General features: G+C 53.8%; 14 non-coding genes and 2 pseudogenes across 14 annotated transcripts; all 16 read right to left on the bottom strand.

Moving 5' to 3' along the window:
* Nucleotides 1–2,978: 2,978 nt before the first annotated feature.
* LOC149368609 (5S ribosomal RNA) lies at nucleotides 2,979–3,084 on the bottom strand (annotated as a pseudogene).
* A 1,551-nt stretch (nucleotides 3,085–4,635) lies between these two features.
* Nucleotides 4,636–4,754, bottom strand: LOC149368610 (5S ribosomal RNA; annotated as a pseudogene).
* A 574-nt stretch (nucleotides 4,755–5,328) lies between these two features.
* On the bottom strand, nucleotides 5,329–5,447 carry LOC149368611 (5S ribosomal RNA). The gene has a single exon (XR_016288125.1). It is a non-coding gene; the product is annotated as a 5S ribosomal RNA (ribosomal RNA).
* A 546-nt stretch (nucleotides 5,448–5,993) lies between these two features.
* LOC149368612 (5S ribosomal RNA) lies at nucleotides 5,994–6,112 on the bottom strand. The gene has a single exon (XR_016288126.1). It is a non-coding gene; the product is annotated as a 5S ribosomal RNA (ribosomal RNA).
* A 545-nt stretch (nucleotides 6,113–6,657) lies between these two features.
* Nucleotides 6,658–6,776, bottom strand: LOC149368613 (5S ribosomal RNA). Its single transcript, XR_016288127.1, has one exon. It is a non-coding gene; the product is annotated as a 5S ribosomal RNA (ribosomal RNA).
* A 548-nt stretch (nucleotides 6,777–7,324) lies between these two features.
* On the bottom strand, nucleotides 7,325–7,443 carry LOC149368614 (5S ribosomal RNA). The gene has a single exon (XR_016288128.1). It is a non-coding gene; the product is annotated as a 5S ribosomal RNA (ribosomal RNA).
* Nucleotides 7,444–7,987: 544 nt separating this feature from the next.
* Nucleotides 7,988–8,106, bottom strand: LOC149368615 (5S ribosomal RNA). Its single transcript, XR_016288129.1, has one exon. It is a non-coding gene; the product is annotated as a 5S ribosomal RNA (ribosomal RNA).
* A 547-nt stretch (nucleotides 8,107–8,653) lies between these two features.
* Nucleotides 8,654–8,772, bottom strand: LOC149368616 (5S ribosomal RNA). The gene has a single exon (XR_016287709.1). It is a non-coding gene; the product is annotated as a 5S ribosomal RNA (ribosomal RNA).
* A 545-nt stretch (nucleotides 8,773–9,317) lies between these two features.
* LOC149368617 (5S ribosomal RNA) lies at nucleotides 9,318–9,436 on the bottom strand. The gene has a single exon (XR_016288130.1). It is a non-coding gene; the product is annotated as a 5S ribosomal RNA (ribosomal RNA).
* A 548-nt stretch (nucleotides 9,437–9,984) lies between these two features.
* LOC149368618 (5S ribosomal RNA) lies at nucleotides 9,985–10,103 on the bottom strand. The gene has a single exon (XR_016287710.1). It is a non-coding gene; the product is annotated as a 5S ribosomal RNA (ribosomal RNA).
* A 548-nt stretch (nucleotides 10,104–10,651) lies between these two features.
* On the bottom strand, nucleotides 10,652–10,770 carry LOC149368619 (5S ribosomal RNA). Its single transcript, XR_016288131.1, has one exon. It is a non-coding gene; the product is annotated as a 5S ribosomal RNA (ribosomal RNA).
* Nucleotides 10,771–11,318: 548 nt separating this feature from the next.
* Nucleotides 11,319–11,437, bottom strand: LOC149368620 (5S ribosomal RNA). The gene has a single exon (XR_016288132.1). It is a non-coding gene; the product is annotated as a 5S ribosomal RNA (ribosomal RNA).
* Nucleotides 11,438–11,983: 546 nt separating this feature from the next.
* LOC149368621 (5S ribosomal RNA) lies at nucleotides 11,984–12,102 on the bottom strand. Its single transcript, XR_016288133.1, has one exon. It is a non-coding gene; the product is annotated as a 5S ribosomal RNA (ribosomal RNA).
* A 548-nt stretch (nucleotides 12,103–12,650) lies between these two features.
* Nucleotides 12,651–12,769, bottom strand: LOC149368622 (5S ribosomal RNA). Its single transcript, XR_016288135.1, has one exon. It is a non-coding gene; the product is annotated as a 5S ribosomal RNA (ribosomal RNA).
* Nucleotides 12,770–13,314: 545 nt separating this feature from the next.
* LOC149368623 (5S ribosomal RNA) lies at nucleotides 13,315–13,433 on the bottom strand. The gene has a single exon (XR_016288136.1). It is a non-coding gene; the product is annotated as a 5S ribosomal RNA (ribosomal RNA).
* A 545-nt stretch (nucleotides 13,434–13,978) lies between these two features.
* LOC149368624 (5S ribosomal RNA) lies at nucleotides 13,979–14,097 on the bottom strand. Its single transcript, XR_016288137.1, has one exon. It is a non-coding gene; the product is annotated as a 5S ribosomal RNA (ribosomal RNA).
* Nucleotides 14,098–14,414: the final 317 nt, after the last annotated feature.

The raw sequence follows: 14,414 nt of genomic DNA on the forward strand, positions 1-14,414 counted from the left end.
AACGTTCTTCTTCGATAAGCTGTAACTTTTGTTTGGTTTTTCTTATGTCTTCTATCCATTTACCAGGCGCTCGGCATTCCTGTTTTATCATCTTTTGAAGCAGTGCCTTTAGCTCCATTTCCTCTTTTTTTGCTTCATGACGTATACAGGTGGCTCTTTCTATTGCTTTTAATTTTAAAGTTTCTTTAGTGAGCTCCCACTGCTGCCAAATCCTCATGTTGCTACTTGGTTCTATTTTTGCTATTTCTTCCCTTACAGCTCGGTTATAAAATTCGTCCTGGAGTAGCTTGTCATTTAACTTCCACATTTCCCATGAAAAACCATTCCCCTTCTTAATGAAACCTATGCAGCATTGAACCAAACAGTGGTCAGAAAATGAAACCGGCAGAACTACATAACTATTGCATTTAGGTACAGTTTCCGCGGATGCATAAATTCGGTCTAGCCGTGCGTGACTTGTGCCCTCGAATCGTGTGTACTTTACAGCACGCGCTCCTTCAAGACACTCAGCTACATCCTCGAGGTTGCAGTTGACAATCATTCGTAACAACACTTCGGTGCTTTTATCCCTGAAACCTCGGACGCTTGTCTTGTCGCGCGCACTAAGGACACAGTTGTAATCGCCCATAACAATGAGCTGCCTGTCCGTGCGAAGCCGTTCTTCGACGCTTTCAAAAAACGCGGCTCGGCCATCAACCACATTAGGTGCATACAGACAAACAATGCGCCAGTCGATGTTACAGAGCGAAAGATCGATAGACACGTATCGACCCGACAAGCACGAATGATGACCGTGTACCTCTATTCCCGGCAACTTCTTAACAAAAAGAATACAGCCAGCCGATGTGCCAACAGCATGGCTAACGACGGCAAAATACCTAGACGTGAAACGTCGCACCATGCTCCCGGTCTCTTCCTCACCATCGACTTTAGTCTCCTGCACTGCCAGTATATCAATATCTTGCTCCGTTATAAGTCTGTACAGCTGGCTTTGTTTTCTTTTACCTGCCAGGCCTCTAACGTTTAGGGTGGCGACTTTAAACGGAGTTGCAGAAGCCATTTTAACTTAGGAAGAATAGACCGAAAGCATGGTGCTTACCTCTCGCGTCCAGCATGTCGCTAGACGATGCCGCCGCCGCCGGTGTCACCCGGCGCGAGCACGTGCCCCTGGTCAGGCGGCGCCTTGTCGCCGCCACGCTTGTCAGTCGGGATGTTTGGGCGCGGCCGCAGACTGGGCCGTCGCGCTTGCGGCGTCTTTGCCGGCGGTTCCTCCACGCTGGGCTCTGCTGCCTTCTCCCCGTCGGCCTTCGTCTCTGCGTGCGTACGCTTAGCTGGGGTGGTCACGCCGGTGCTCACGCGGGCGTCGGTCTTCTCGTCGCGGTTCTCGCTGGCCGCCTTTGTTTCCGCTTCCACGTGTTCTGGGGGGCTCGGGTTATCTTTCGGCGTCTCCAGGGGCGTAAATGGTTGGTCACAGATGGGCGACCCGCTCTCCTTTACGCCAGGAGCGTCTGTGTTGCTGGTCGAAACAGCAGGCTCAACCCCCGCCGTTTTGCCCGTGTCGTCGATGCCGCTCGCTGCTTCCTCCGCTTCGACGACGTCCATGAGCTCTGCGGAGTCGCTCGCCGCTACACGCCCGGTAGCCGACGCGTAGGTGCGCACGCAGTCAGCCTCGGAGTGTCCGTAGCGTCGGCACTTCGAGCACCTGGGCACCTTGCAATCACGGCGCACGTGCCCCGCGCCGCCGCAGCGCAGACACTGCATCGGCCGCCCGGGCACCACCACGAGAGCCAACTCGCCAGCGACTCGTATCTGGTGAGGCAGGTCGTCCACCTTCACGCCTGGCTTCAGTTTCAGGAGCACGGTCCTCGTGGTGGAGCCCTTCTCCTTCATGCCCGCGACGCGCCAACGCTCCCGGGTTACCTCGGTCACATTGCCGAACGCCGCGAATGCAGTCCGGATGTCCTCGTCTGCGACGCCGTGTAGCATCCAGTGGAGGCGCAGCTTGACCTGGTGGTCCTCTGGGTCAAAAACGATGCAGCGGCGTCCCTTCACTTCCAGCTCCTTCATGGCGGCCAGTTTCTTTGCGGCGTCAGCGCTGCTGAAGGTCACCGCCCACACATGGTTTATCTGGTACGCCCCCAACGCCACGACGTCGGGGAGCGCACCAACGTTGGCGAGGGCGTCTCTGAAGTCTTCGACCCTGTAGGGCCTCACACGCACGTCCCCGTGCAAAAAAACCGTGTTTAAAACAACACGTCCGGTGGGCAGGGTAGGCAGAACGATCTCGTAATCCTTATCTGCGTCGCTGGCGAGCCTGTTTCCGCGGCCGGCACCGGCCGCTATCGCCGCTCCGTGGGAGCCCATGATTCTGCGTCCGTCACGCTCGGTGGCTGGAAGTAGAATGAACATGGTATGGCCGATGGCGAGAGACAGTGCTTTCCGAGTCTTTATGTACTGTGTTTGGCCCTCGAGGATGCAAAACTGCGCATGGATACTTCCCTCGCTCGTGGCAACAGCCGCCAAGCGTGCAGTTACCTGCCCTGCGCTTTTCTCAGCCGTTCTGGCGAACCTAAACCACTGCGGCATGCACGGAAAGAGCAGCGGGAGCGAGCCTGTGTTGTTTACACATGGACCGGCAGTGGGTGCGGTGCATGGTGCGGTGGGCGCATATTGTGCGCTTCTGCGCAGTGTTATGCGCACACTGGGCCTCCCAGCTATCTTGGGGCTTTGCTAGAGTTTAATCTGCAGTGTACCCGCCGCGGCAGACGTCAGAATGACAGCCGAGACGCCACGGGTTCGCTTCGAGTTTTGCCACAGTTTCGCGTCCGCACGTACTACACGTTGGACACGTTGCCGATGAGATTGTATTATCGATAACAAAATAACGTCACCTCCTATAGTTGCCTGAGACACTGCGCAACTATGACAGAAAAAAAAAAAACGTGAAGGGCGAATAAAAATGCAAAAGAAATGCCATCAACACTCGGTGTTCCCAGGTGGTCTCCCTCCCAAGTACTGACCGAGCCCAATGCTGCTTAGCTTCGGTGATCGGACGAGAACCGGCGTATTCAACATGGTATGGTTTTTTTTTTTTTTTTTTTATTGCCAGGATTATAGTCAACATGAAAGTGTACAAGGCGTAAAACATATCAGCCACACTTGGGCTAACATGACACTAAAATTTTTTCAGAGACACCAATGCATCCAGACAAGCAATCCATTCTGGTGGATCAGGGAGCGCTCGATAAACTTCTCTGAGACATACGATACTTTCGATAAAGTGGTCTCTGACAGAACGCACGACAGGTTCGGCATGTTCAAACTGCATTCTCGTTTTCCACAGCGCGTGGAGGCCCAGGACCATGATAAGATCGTACGGTATATCGTCCGAAGCGTCTACCGGCAGGAATCGTATTCCATATGGGTCAAGAGGCAACTGTTTCTTTAATGTGCGCTGGAGAACGTCCCAATGGAAAATCGGGTCCCAGCAATCTAGGAATACGTGCTCTATGGTTTCAGGCTTTTTGCATAAAAAGCAGTTTGTTGACCACGGTATGAAGATGCCTTTTTCCTGAAGCCAGGTCTTAACTGGAAGTGTGTTGGTATGTAGCTTAAAGAAAAAGGATTTAACTGAAGGTAGTATTGGCATTTTCTTTACTCTTTTGAGTACGTTTTGTCCAGGGCGTCCACGGTGTGGTAAACGGTATAACGGTACAGGTAGCATGGTGTGAACAAGGTCCTTATACAGTTTCTTCCTACTAACAGTGCACAAGTAGTCTTGTGAAAACCGCACGTTTAACAACCTGAACGCGAGCACTACTTCGCGCAGATAACCAGTCACAGCGCCACATGTGTTCTCACATGACGTCACAATGAATCCTGGCAGAAGTCTACGTAGCCTCACCTGCATCACGGTGCGGAGAAAGGGGTCATTTTGATCCCTTAAGAAAAGAAATCGTGACACGACTTGCCGCAAAAACAAGTGAACCAGACCTAGCCCACCGCACTTGACTGAGATAAACAAATTAGTTCGGCTAGATTTTCATTTGGTCCTCGACCTGGGAGAGTTCAACATGGTATGGCCGATGGCGAGAGACAGTGCTTTCCGAGTCTTTATGTACTGTGTTTGGCCCTCGAGGATGCAAAACTGCGCATGGATACTTCCCTCGCTCGTGGCAACAGCCGCCAAGCGTGCAGTTACCTGCCCTGCGCTTTTCTCAGCCGTTCTGGCGAACCTAAACCACTGCGGCATGCACGGAAAGAGCAGCGGGAGCGAGCCTGTGTTGTTTACACATGGACCGGCAGTGGGTGCGGTGCATGGTGCGGTGGGCGCATATTGTGCGCTTCTGCGCAGTGTTATGCGCACAGTGGGCCTCCCAGCTATCTTGGGGCTTTGCTAGAGTTTAATCTGCAGTGTACCCGCCGCGGCAGACGTCAGAATGACAGCCGAGACGCCACGGGTTCGCTTCGAGTTTTGCCACAGTTTCGCGTCCGCACGTACTACACGTTGGACACGTTGCCGATGAGATTGTATTATCGATAACAAAATAACGTCACCTCCTATAGTTGCCTGAGACACTGCGCAACTATGACAGAAAAAAAAAACGTGAAGGGCGAATAAAAATGCAAAAGAAATGCCATCAGCACTCGGTGTTCCCAGGTGGTCTCCCTCCCAAGTACTGACCGAGCCCAATGCTGCTTAGCTTCGGTGATCGGACGAGAACCGGCGTATTCAACATGGTATGGCCGATTTTTTTTTTCTTTATTGCCTGGCTGATGGCGAGAGACAGTGCTTTCCGGGTCTTTATGTACTGTGTTTGGCCCTCGAGGATGCAAAACTGCGCATGGATACTTCCCTCGCTCGTGGCAACAGCCGCCAAGCGTGCAGTTACCTGCCCTGCGCTTTTCTCAGCCGTTCTGGCGAACCTAAACCACTGCGGCATGCACGGAAAGAGGAGCGGGAGCGAGCCTGTGTTGTTTACACATGGACCGGCAGTGGGTGCGGTGCATGGTGCGGTGGGCGCATATTGTGCGCTTCTGCGCAGTGTTATGCGCACACTGGGCCTCCCAGATATCTTGGGGCTTTGCTAGAGTTTAATCTGCAGTGTACCCGCCGCGGCAGACGTCAGAATGACAGCCGAGACGCCACGGGTTCGCTTCGAGTTTTGCCACAGTTTCGCGTCCGCACGTACTACACGTTGGACACGTTGCCGATGAGATTGTATTATCGATAACAAAATAACGTCACCTCCTATAGTTGCCTGAGACACTGCGCAACTATGACAGAAAAAAAAAAAACGTGAAGGGCGAATAAAAATGCAAAAGAAATGCCATCAGCACTCGGTGTTCCCAGGTGGTCTCCCTCCCAAGTACTGACCGAGCCCAATGCTGCTTAGCTTCGGTGATCGGACGAGAACCGGCGTATTCAACATGGTATGGCCGATGGCGAGAGACAGTGCTTTCCGAGTCTTTATGTACTGTGTTTGGCCCTCGAGGATGCAAAACTGCGCATGGATACTTCCCTCGCTCGTGGCAACAGCCGCCAAGCGTGCAGTTACCTGCCCTGCGCTTTTCTCAGCCGTTCTGGCGAACCTAAACCACTGCGGCATGCACGGAAAGAGCAGCGGGAGCGAGCCTGTGTTGTTTACACATGGACCGGCAGTGGGTGCGGTGCATGGTGCGGTGGGCGCATATTGTGCGCTTCTGCGCAGTGTTATGCGCACACTGGGCCTCCCAGCTATCTTGGGGCTTTGCTAGAGTTTAATCTGCAGTGTACCCGCCGCGGCAGACGTCAGAATGACAGCCGAGACGCCACGGGTTCGCTTCGAGTTTTGCCACAGTTTCGCGTCCGCACGTACTACACGTTGGACACGTTGCCGATGAGATTGTATTATCGATAACAAAATAACGTCACCTCCTATAGCTGCCTGAGACACTGCGCAACTATGACAGAAAAAAAAAAACGTGAAGGGCGAATAAAAATGCAAAAGAAATGCCATCAGCACTCGGTGTTCCCAGGTGGTCTCCCTCCCAAGTACTGACCGAGCCCAATGCTGCTTAGCTTCGGTGATCGGACGAGAACCGGCGTATTCAACATGGTATGGCCGATGGCGAGAGACAGTGCTTTCCGAGTCTTTATGTACTGTGTTTGGCCCTCGAGGATGCAAAACTGCGCATGGATACTTCCCTCGCTCGTGGCAACAGCCGCCAAGCGTGCAGTTACCTGCCCTGCGCTTTTCTCAGCCGTTCTGGCGAACCTAAACCACTGCGGCATGCACGGAAAGAGCAGCGGGAGCGAGCCTGTGTTGTTTACACATGGACCGGCAGTGGGTGCGGTGCATGGTGCGGTGGGCGCATATTGTGCGCTTCTGCGCAGTGTTATGCGCACACTGGGCCTCCCAGCTATCTTGGGGCTTTGCTAGAGTTTAATCTGCAGTGTACCCGCCGCGGCAGACGTCAGAATGACAGCCGAGACGCCACGGGTTCGCTTCGAGTTTTGCCACAGTTTCGCGTCCGCACGTACTACACGTTGGACACGTTGCCGATGAGATTGTATTATCGATAACAAAATAACGTCACCTCCTATAGTTGCCTGAGACACTGCGCAACTATGACAGAAAAAAAAAACGTGAAGGGCGAATAAAAATGCAAAAGAAATGCCATCAGCACTCGGTGTTCCCAGGTGGTCTCCCTCCCAAGTACTGACCGAGCCCAATGCTGCTTAGCTTCGGTGATCGGACGAGAACCGGCGTATTCAACATGGTATGGCCGATGGCGAGAGACAGTGCTTTCCGAGTCTTTATGTACTGTGTTTGGCCCTCGAGGATGCAAAACTGCGCATGGATACTTCCCTCGCTCGTGGCAACAGCCGCCAAGCGTGCAGTTACCTGCCCTGCGCTTTTCTCAGCCGTTCTGGCGAACCTAAACCACTGCGGCATGCACGGAAAGAGCAGCGGGAGCGAGCCTGTGTTGTTTACACATGGACCGGCAGTGGGTGCGGTGCATGGTGCGGTGGGCGCATATTGTGCGCTTCTGCGCAGTGTTATGCGCACACTGGGCCTCCCAGCTATCTTGGGGCTTTGCTAGAGTTTAATCTGCAGTGTACCCGACGCGGCAGACGTCAGAATGACAGCCGAGACGCCACGGGTTCGCTTCGAGTTTTGCCACAGTTTCGCGTCCGCACGTACTACACGTTGGACACGTTGCCGATGAGATTGTATTATCGATAACAAAATAACGTCACCTCCTATAGTTGCCTGAGACACTGCGCAACTATGACAGAAAAAAAAAAAAACGTGAAGGGTGAATAAAAATGCAAAAGAAATGCCATCAGCACTCGGTGTTCCCAGGTGGTCTCCCTCCCAAGTACTGACCGAGCCCAATGCTGCTTAGCTTCGGTGATCGGACGAGAACCGGCGTATTCAACATGGTATGGCCGATGGCGAGAGACAGTGCTTTCCGAGTCTTTATGTACTGTGTTTGGCCCTCGAGGATGCAAAACTGCGCATGGATACTTCCCTCGCTCGTGGCAACAGCCGCCAAGCGTGCAGTTACCTGCCCTGCGCTTTTCTCAGCCGTTCTGGCGAACCTAAACCACTGCGGCATGCACGGAAAGAGCAGCGGGAGCGAGCCTGTGTTGTTTACACATGGACCGGCAGTGGGTGCGGTGCATGGTGCGGTGGGCGCATATTGTGCGCTTCTGCGCAGTGTTATGCGCACACTGGGCCTCCCAGCTATCTTGGGGCTTTGCTAGAGTTTAATCTGCAGTGTACCCGCCGCGGCAGACGTCAGAATGACAGCCGAGACGCCACGGGTTCGCTTCGAGTTTTGCCACAGTTTCGCGTCCGCACGTACTACACGTTGGACACGTTGCCGATGAGATTGTATTATCGATAACAAAATAACGTCACCTCCTATAGTTGCCTGAGACACTGCGCAACTATGACAGAAAAAAAAACGTGAAGGGCGAATAAAAATGCAAAAGAAATGCCATCAGCACTCGGTGTTCCCAGGTGGTCTCCCTCCCAAGTACTGACCGAGCCCAATGCTGCTTAGCTTCGGTGATCGGACGAGAACCGGCGTATTCAACATGGTATGGCCGATGGCGAGAGACAGTGCTTTCCGAGTCTTTATGTACTGTGTTTGGCCCTCGAGGATGCAAAACTGCGCATGGATACTTCCCTCGCTCGTGGCAACAGCCGCCAAGCGTGCAGTTACCTGCCCTGCGCTTTTCTCAGCCGTTCTGGCGAACCTAAACCACTGCGGCATGCACGGAAAGAGCAGCGGGAGCGAGCCTGTGTTGTTTACACATGGACCGGCAGTGGGTGCGGTGCATGGTGCGGTGGGCGCATATTGTGCGCTTCTGCGCAGTGTTATGCGCACACTGGGCCTCCCAGCTATCTTGGGGCTTTGCTAGAGTTTAATCTGCAGTGTACCCGCCGCGGCAGACGTCAGAATGACAGCCGAGACGCCACGGGTTCGCTTCGAGTTTTGCCACAGTTTCGCGTCCGCACGTACTACACGTTGGACACGTTGCCGATGAGATTGTATTATCGATAACAAAATAACGTCACCTCCTATAGTTGCCTGAGACACTGCGCAACTATGACAGAAAAAAAAAAAACGTGAAGGGCGAATAAAAATGCAAAAGAAATGCCATCAGCACTCGGTGTTCCCAGGTGGTCTCCCTCCCAAGTACTGACCGAGCCCAATGCTGCTTAGTTTCGGTGATCGGACGAGAACCGGCGTATTCAACATGGTATGGCCGATGGCGAGAGACAGTGCTTTCCGAGTCTTTATGTACTGTGTTTGGCCCTCGAGGATGCAAAACTGCGCATGGATACTTCCCTCGCTCGTGGCAACAGCCGCCAAGCGTGCAGTTACCTGCCCTGCGCTTTTCTCAGCCGTTCTGGCGAACCTAAACCACTGCGGCATGCACGGAAAGAGCAGCGGGAGCGAGCCTGTGTTGTTTACACATGGACCGGCAGTGGGTGCGGTGCATGGTGCGGTGGGCGCATATTGTGCGCTTCTGCGCAGTGTTATGCGCACACTGGGCCTCCCAGCTATCTTGGGGCTTTGCTAGAGTTTAATCTGCAGTGTACCCGCCGCGGCAGACGTCAGAATGACAGCCGAGACGCCACGGGTTCGCTTCGAGTTTTGCCACAGTTTCGCGTCCGCACGTACTACACGTTGGACACGTTGCCGATGAGATTGTATTATCGATAACAAAATAACGTCACCTCCTATAGTTGCCTGAGACACTGCGCAACTATGACAGAAAAAAAAAACGTGAAGGGCGAATAAAAATGCAAAAGAAATGCCATCAGCACTCGGTGTTCCCAGGTGGTCTCCCTCCCAAGTACTGACCGAGCCCAATGCTGCTTAGCTTCGGTGATCGGACGAGAACCGGCGTATTCAACATGGTATGGCCGATGGCGAGAGACAGTGCTTTCCGAGTCTTTATGTACTGTGTTTGGCCCTCGAGGATGCAAAACTGCGCATGGATACTTCCCTCGCTCGTGGCAACAGCCGCCAAGCGTGCAGTTACCTGCCCTGCGCTTTTCTCAGCCGTTCTGGCGAACCTAAACCACTGCGGCATGCACGGAAAGAGCAGCGGGAGCGAGCCTGTGTTGTTTACACATGGACCGGCAGTGGGTGCGGTGCATGGTGCGGTGGGCGCATATTGTGCGCTTCTGCGCAGTGTTATGCGCACACTGGGCCTCCCAGCTATCTTGGGGCTTTGCTAGAGTTTAATCTGCAGTGTACCCGCCGCGGCAGACGTCAGAATGACAGCCGAGACGCCACGGGTTCGCTTCGAGTTTTGCCACAGTTTCGCGTCCGCACGTACTACACGTTGGACACGTTGCCGATGAGATTGTATTATCGATAACAAAATAACGTCACCTCCTATAGTTGCCTGAGACACTGCGCAACTATGACAGAAAAAAAAAAAAACGTGAAGGGCGAATAAAAATGCAAAAGAAATGCCATCAGCACTCGGTGTTCCCAGGTGGTCTCCCTCCCAAGTACTGACCGAGCCCAATGCTGCTTAGTTTCGGTGATCGGACGAGAACCGGCGTATTCAACATGGTATGGCCGATGGCGAGAGACAGTGCTTTCCGAGTCTTTATGTACTGTGTTTGGCCCTCGAGGATGCAAAACTGCGCATGGATACTTCCCTCGCTCGTGGCAACAGCCGCCAAGCGTGCAGTTACCTGCCCTGCGCTTTTCTCAGCCGTTCTGGCGAACCTAAACCACTGCGGCATGCACGGAAAGAGCAGCGGGAGCGAGCCTGTGTTGTTTACACATGGACCGGCAGTGGGTGCGGTGCATGGTGCGGTGGGCGCATATTGTGCGCTTCTGCGCAGTGTTATGCGCACACTGGGCCTCCCAGCTATCTTGGGGCTTTGCTAGAGTTTAATCTGCAGTGTACCCGCCGCGGCAGACGTCAGAATGACAGCCGAGACGCCACGGGTTCGCTTCGAGTTTTGCCACAGTTTCGCGTCCGCACGTACTACACGTTGGACACGTTGCCGATGAGATTGTATTATCGATAACAAAACAACGTCACCTCCTATAGTTGCCTGAGACACTGCGCAACTATGACAGAAAAAAAAAAAAACGTGAAGGGCGAATAAAAATGCAAAAGAAATGCCATCAGCACTCGGTGTTCCCAGGTGGTCTCCCTCCCAAGTACTGACCGAGCCCAATGCTGCTTAGCTTCGGTGATCGGACGAGAACCGGCGTATTCAACATGGTATGGCCGATGGCGAGAGACAGTGCTTTCCGAGTCTTTATGTACTGTGTTTGGCCCTCGAGGATGCAAAACTGCGCATGGATACTTCCCTCGCTCGTGGCAACAGCCGCCAAGCGTGCAGTTACCTGCCCTGCGCTTTTCTCAGCCGTTCTGGCGAACCTAAACCACTGCGGCATGCACGGAAAGAGCAGCGGGAGCGAGCCTGTGTTGTTTACACATGGACCGGCAGTGGGTGCGGTGCATGGTGCGGTGGGCGCATATTGTGCGCTTCTGCGCAGTGTTATGCGCACACTGGGCCTCCCAGCTATCTTGGGGCTTTGCTAGAGTTTAATCTGCAGTGTACCCGCCGCGGCAGACGTCAGAATGACAGCCGAGACGCCACGGGTTCGCTTCGAGTTTTGCCACAGTTTCGCGTCCGCACGTACTACACGTTGGACACGTTGCCGATGAGATTGTATTATCGATAACAAAATAACGTCACCTCCTATAGTTGCCTGAGACACTGCGCAACTATGACAGAAAAAAAAAAAAACGTGAAGGGCGAATAAAAATGCAAAAGAAATGCCATCAGCACTCGGTGTTCCCAGGTGGTCTCCCTCCCAAGTACTGACCGAGCCCAATGCTGCTTAGCTTCGGTGATCGGACGAGAACCGGCGTATTCAACATGGTATGGCCGATGGCGAGAGACAGTGCTTTCCGAGTCTTTATGTACTGTGTTTGGCCCTCGAGGATGCAAACCTGCGCATGGATACTTCCCTCGCTCGTGGCAACAGCCGCCAAGCGTGCAGTTACCTGCCCTGCGCTTTTCTCAGCCGTTCTGGCGAACCTAAACCACTGCGGCATGCACGGAAAGAGCAGCGGGAGCGAGCCTGTGTTGTTTACACATGGACCGGCAGTGGGTGCGGTGCATGGTGCGGTGGGCGCATATTGTGCGCTTCTGCGCAGTGTTATGCGCACACTGGGCCTCCCAGCTATCTTGGGGCTTTGCTAGAGTTTAATCTGCAGTGTACCCGCCGCGGCAGACGTCAGAATGACAGCCGAGACGCCACGGGTTCGCTTCGAGTTTTGCCACAGTTTCGCGTCCGCACGTACTACACGTTGGACACGTTGCCGATGAGATTGTATTATCGATAACAAAATAACGTCACCTCCTATAGTTGCCTGAGACACTGCGCAACTATGACAGAAAAAAAAAAACGTGAAGGGCGAATAAAAATGCAAAAGAAATGCCATCAGCACTCGGTGTTCCCAGGTGGTCTCCCTCCCAAGTACTGACCGAGCCCAATGCTGCTTAGCTTCGGTGATCGGACGAGAACCGGCGTATTCAACATGGTATGGCCGATGGCGAGAGACAGTGCTTTCCGAGTCTTTATGTACTGTGTTTGGCCCTCGAGGATGCAAAACTGCGCATGGATACTTCCCTCGCTCGTGGCAACAGCCGCCAAGCGTGCAGTTACCTGCCCTGCGCTTTTCTCAGCCGTTCTGGCGAACCTAAACCACTGCGGCATGCACGGAAAGAGCAGCGGGAGCGAGCCTGTGTTGTTTACACATGGACCGGCAGTGGGTGCGGTGCATGGTGCGGTGGGCGCATATTGTGCGCTTCTGCGCAGTGTTATGCGCACACTGGGCCTCCCAGCTATCTTGGGGCTTTGCTAGAGTTTAATCTGCAGTGTACCCGCCGCGGCAGACGTCAGAATGACAGCCGAGACGCCACGGGTTCGCTTCGAGTTTTGCCACAGTTTCGCGTCCGCACGTACTACACGTTGGACACGTTGCCGATGAGATTGTATTATCGATAACAAAATAACGTCACCTCCTATAGTTGCCTGAGACACTGCGCAACTATGACAGAAAAAAAAAAAAACGTGAAGGGCGAATAAAAATGCAAAAGAAATGCCATCAGCACTCGGTGTTCCCAGGTGGTCTCCCTCCCAAGTACTGACCGAGCCCAATGCTGCTTAGCTTCGGTGATCGGACGAGAACCGGCGTATTCAACATGGTATGGCCGATGGCGAGAGACAGTGCTTTCCGAGTCTTTATGTACTGTGTTTGGCCCTCGAGGATGCAAAACTGCGCATGGATACTTCCCTCGCTCGTGGCAACAGCCGCCAAGCGTGCAGTTACCTGCCCTGCGCTTTTCTCAGCCGTTCTGGCGAACCTAAACCACTGCGGCATGCACGGAAAGAGCAGCGGGAGCGAGCCTGTGTTGTTTACACATGGACCGGCAGTGGGTGCGGTGCATGGTGCGGTGGGCGCATATTGTGCGCTTCTGCGCAGTGTTATGCGCACACTGGGCCTCCCAGCTATCTTGGGGCTTTGCTAGAGTTTAATCTGCAGTGTACCCGCCGCGGCAGACGTCAGAATGACAGCCGAGACGCCACGGGTTCGCTTCGAGTTTTGCCACAGTTTCGCGTCCGCACGTACTACACGTTGGACACGTTGCCGATGAGATTGTATTATCGATAACAAAATAACGTCACCTCCTATAGTTGCCTGAGACACTGCGCAGCTATGACAGAAAAAAAAAACGTGAAGGGCGAATAAAAATGCAAAAGAAATGCCATCAGCACTCGGTGTTCCCAGGTGGTCTCCCTCCCAAGTACTGACCGAGCCCAATGCTGCTTAGCTTCGGTGATCGGACGAGAACCGGCGTATTCAACATGGTATGGCCGATGGCGAGAGACAGTGCTTTCCGAGTCTTTATGTACTGTGTTTGGCCCTCGAGGATGCAAAACTGCGCATGGATACTTCCCTCGCTCGTGGCAACAGCCGCCAAGCGTGCAGTTACCTGCCCTGCGCTTTTCTCAGCCGTTCTGGCGAACCTAAACCACTGCGGCATGCACGGAAAGAGCAGCGGGAGCGAGCCTGTGTTGTTTACACATGGACCGGCAGTGGGTGCGGTGCATGGTGCGGTGGGCGCATATTGTGCGCTTCTGCGCAGTGTTATGCGCACACTGGGCCTCCCAGCTATCTTGGGGCTTTGCTAGAGTTTAATCTGCAGTGTACCCGCCGCGGCAGACGTCAGAATGGCAGCCGAGACGCCACGGGTTCGCTTCGAGTTTTGCCACAGTTTCGCGTCCGCACGTACTACACGTTGGACACGTTGCCGATGAGATTGTATTATCGATAACAAAATAACGTCACCTCCTATAGTTGCCTGAGACACTGCGCAACTATGACAGAAAAAAAAAACGTGAAGGGCGAATAAAAATGCAAAAGAAATGCCATCAGCACTCGGTGTTCCCAGGTGGTCTCCCTCCCAAGTACTGACCGAGCCCAATGCTGCTTAGCTTCGGTGATCGGACGAGAACCGGCGTATTCAACATGGTATGGCCGATGGCGAGAGACAGTGCTTTCCGAGTCTTTATGTACTGTGTTTGGCCCTCGAGGATGCAAAACTGCGCATGGATACTTCCCTCGCTCGTGGCAACAGCCGCCAAGCGTGCAGTTACCTGCCCTGCGCTTTTCTCAGCCGTTCTGGCGAACCTAAACCACTGCGGCATGCACGGAAAGAGCAGCGGGAGCGAGCCTGTGTTGTTTACACATGGACCGGCAGTGGGTGCGGTGCATGGTGCGGTGGGCGCATATTGTGCGCTTCTGCGCAGTGTTATGCGCACACTGGGCCTCCCAGCTATCTTGGGGCTTTGCTAGAGTTTAA

This window comes from Amblyomma mixtum, chromosome 1 (assembly GCF_055824585.1).
Source record: "Amblyomma mixtum isolate Tamu chromosome 1, ASM5582458v1, whole genome shotgun sequence".
NCBI classification, from domain to species: Eukaryota; Metazoa; Arthropoda; class Arachnida; order Ixodida; family Ixodidae; genus Amblyomma; species Amblyomma mixtum.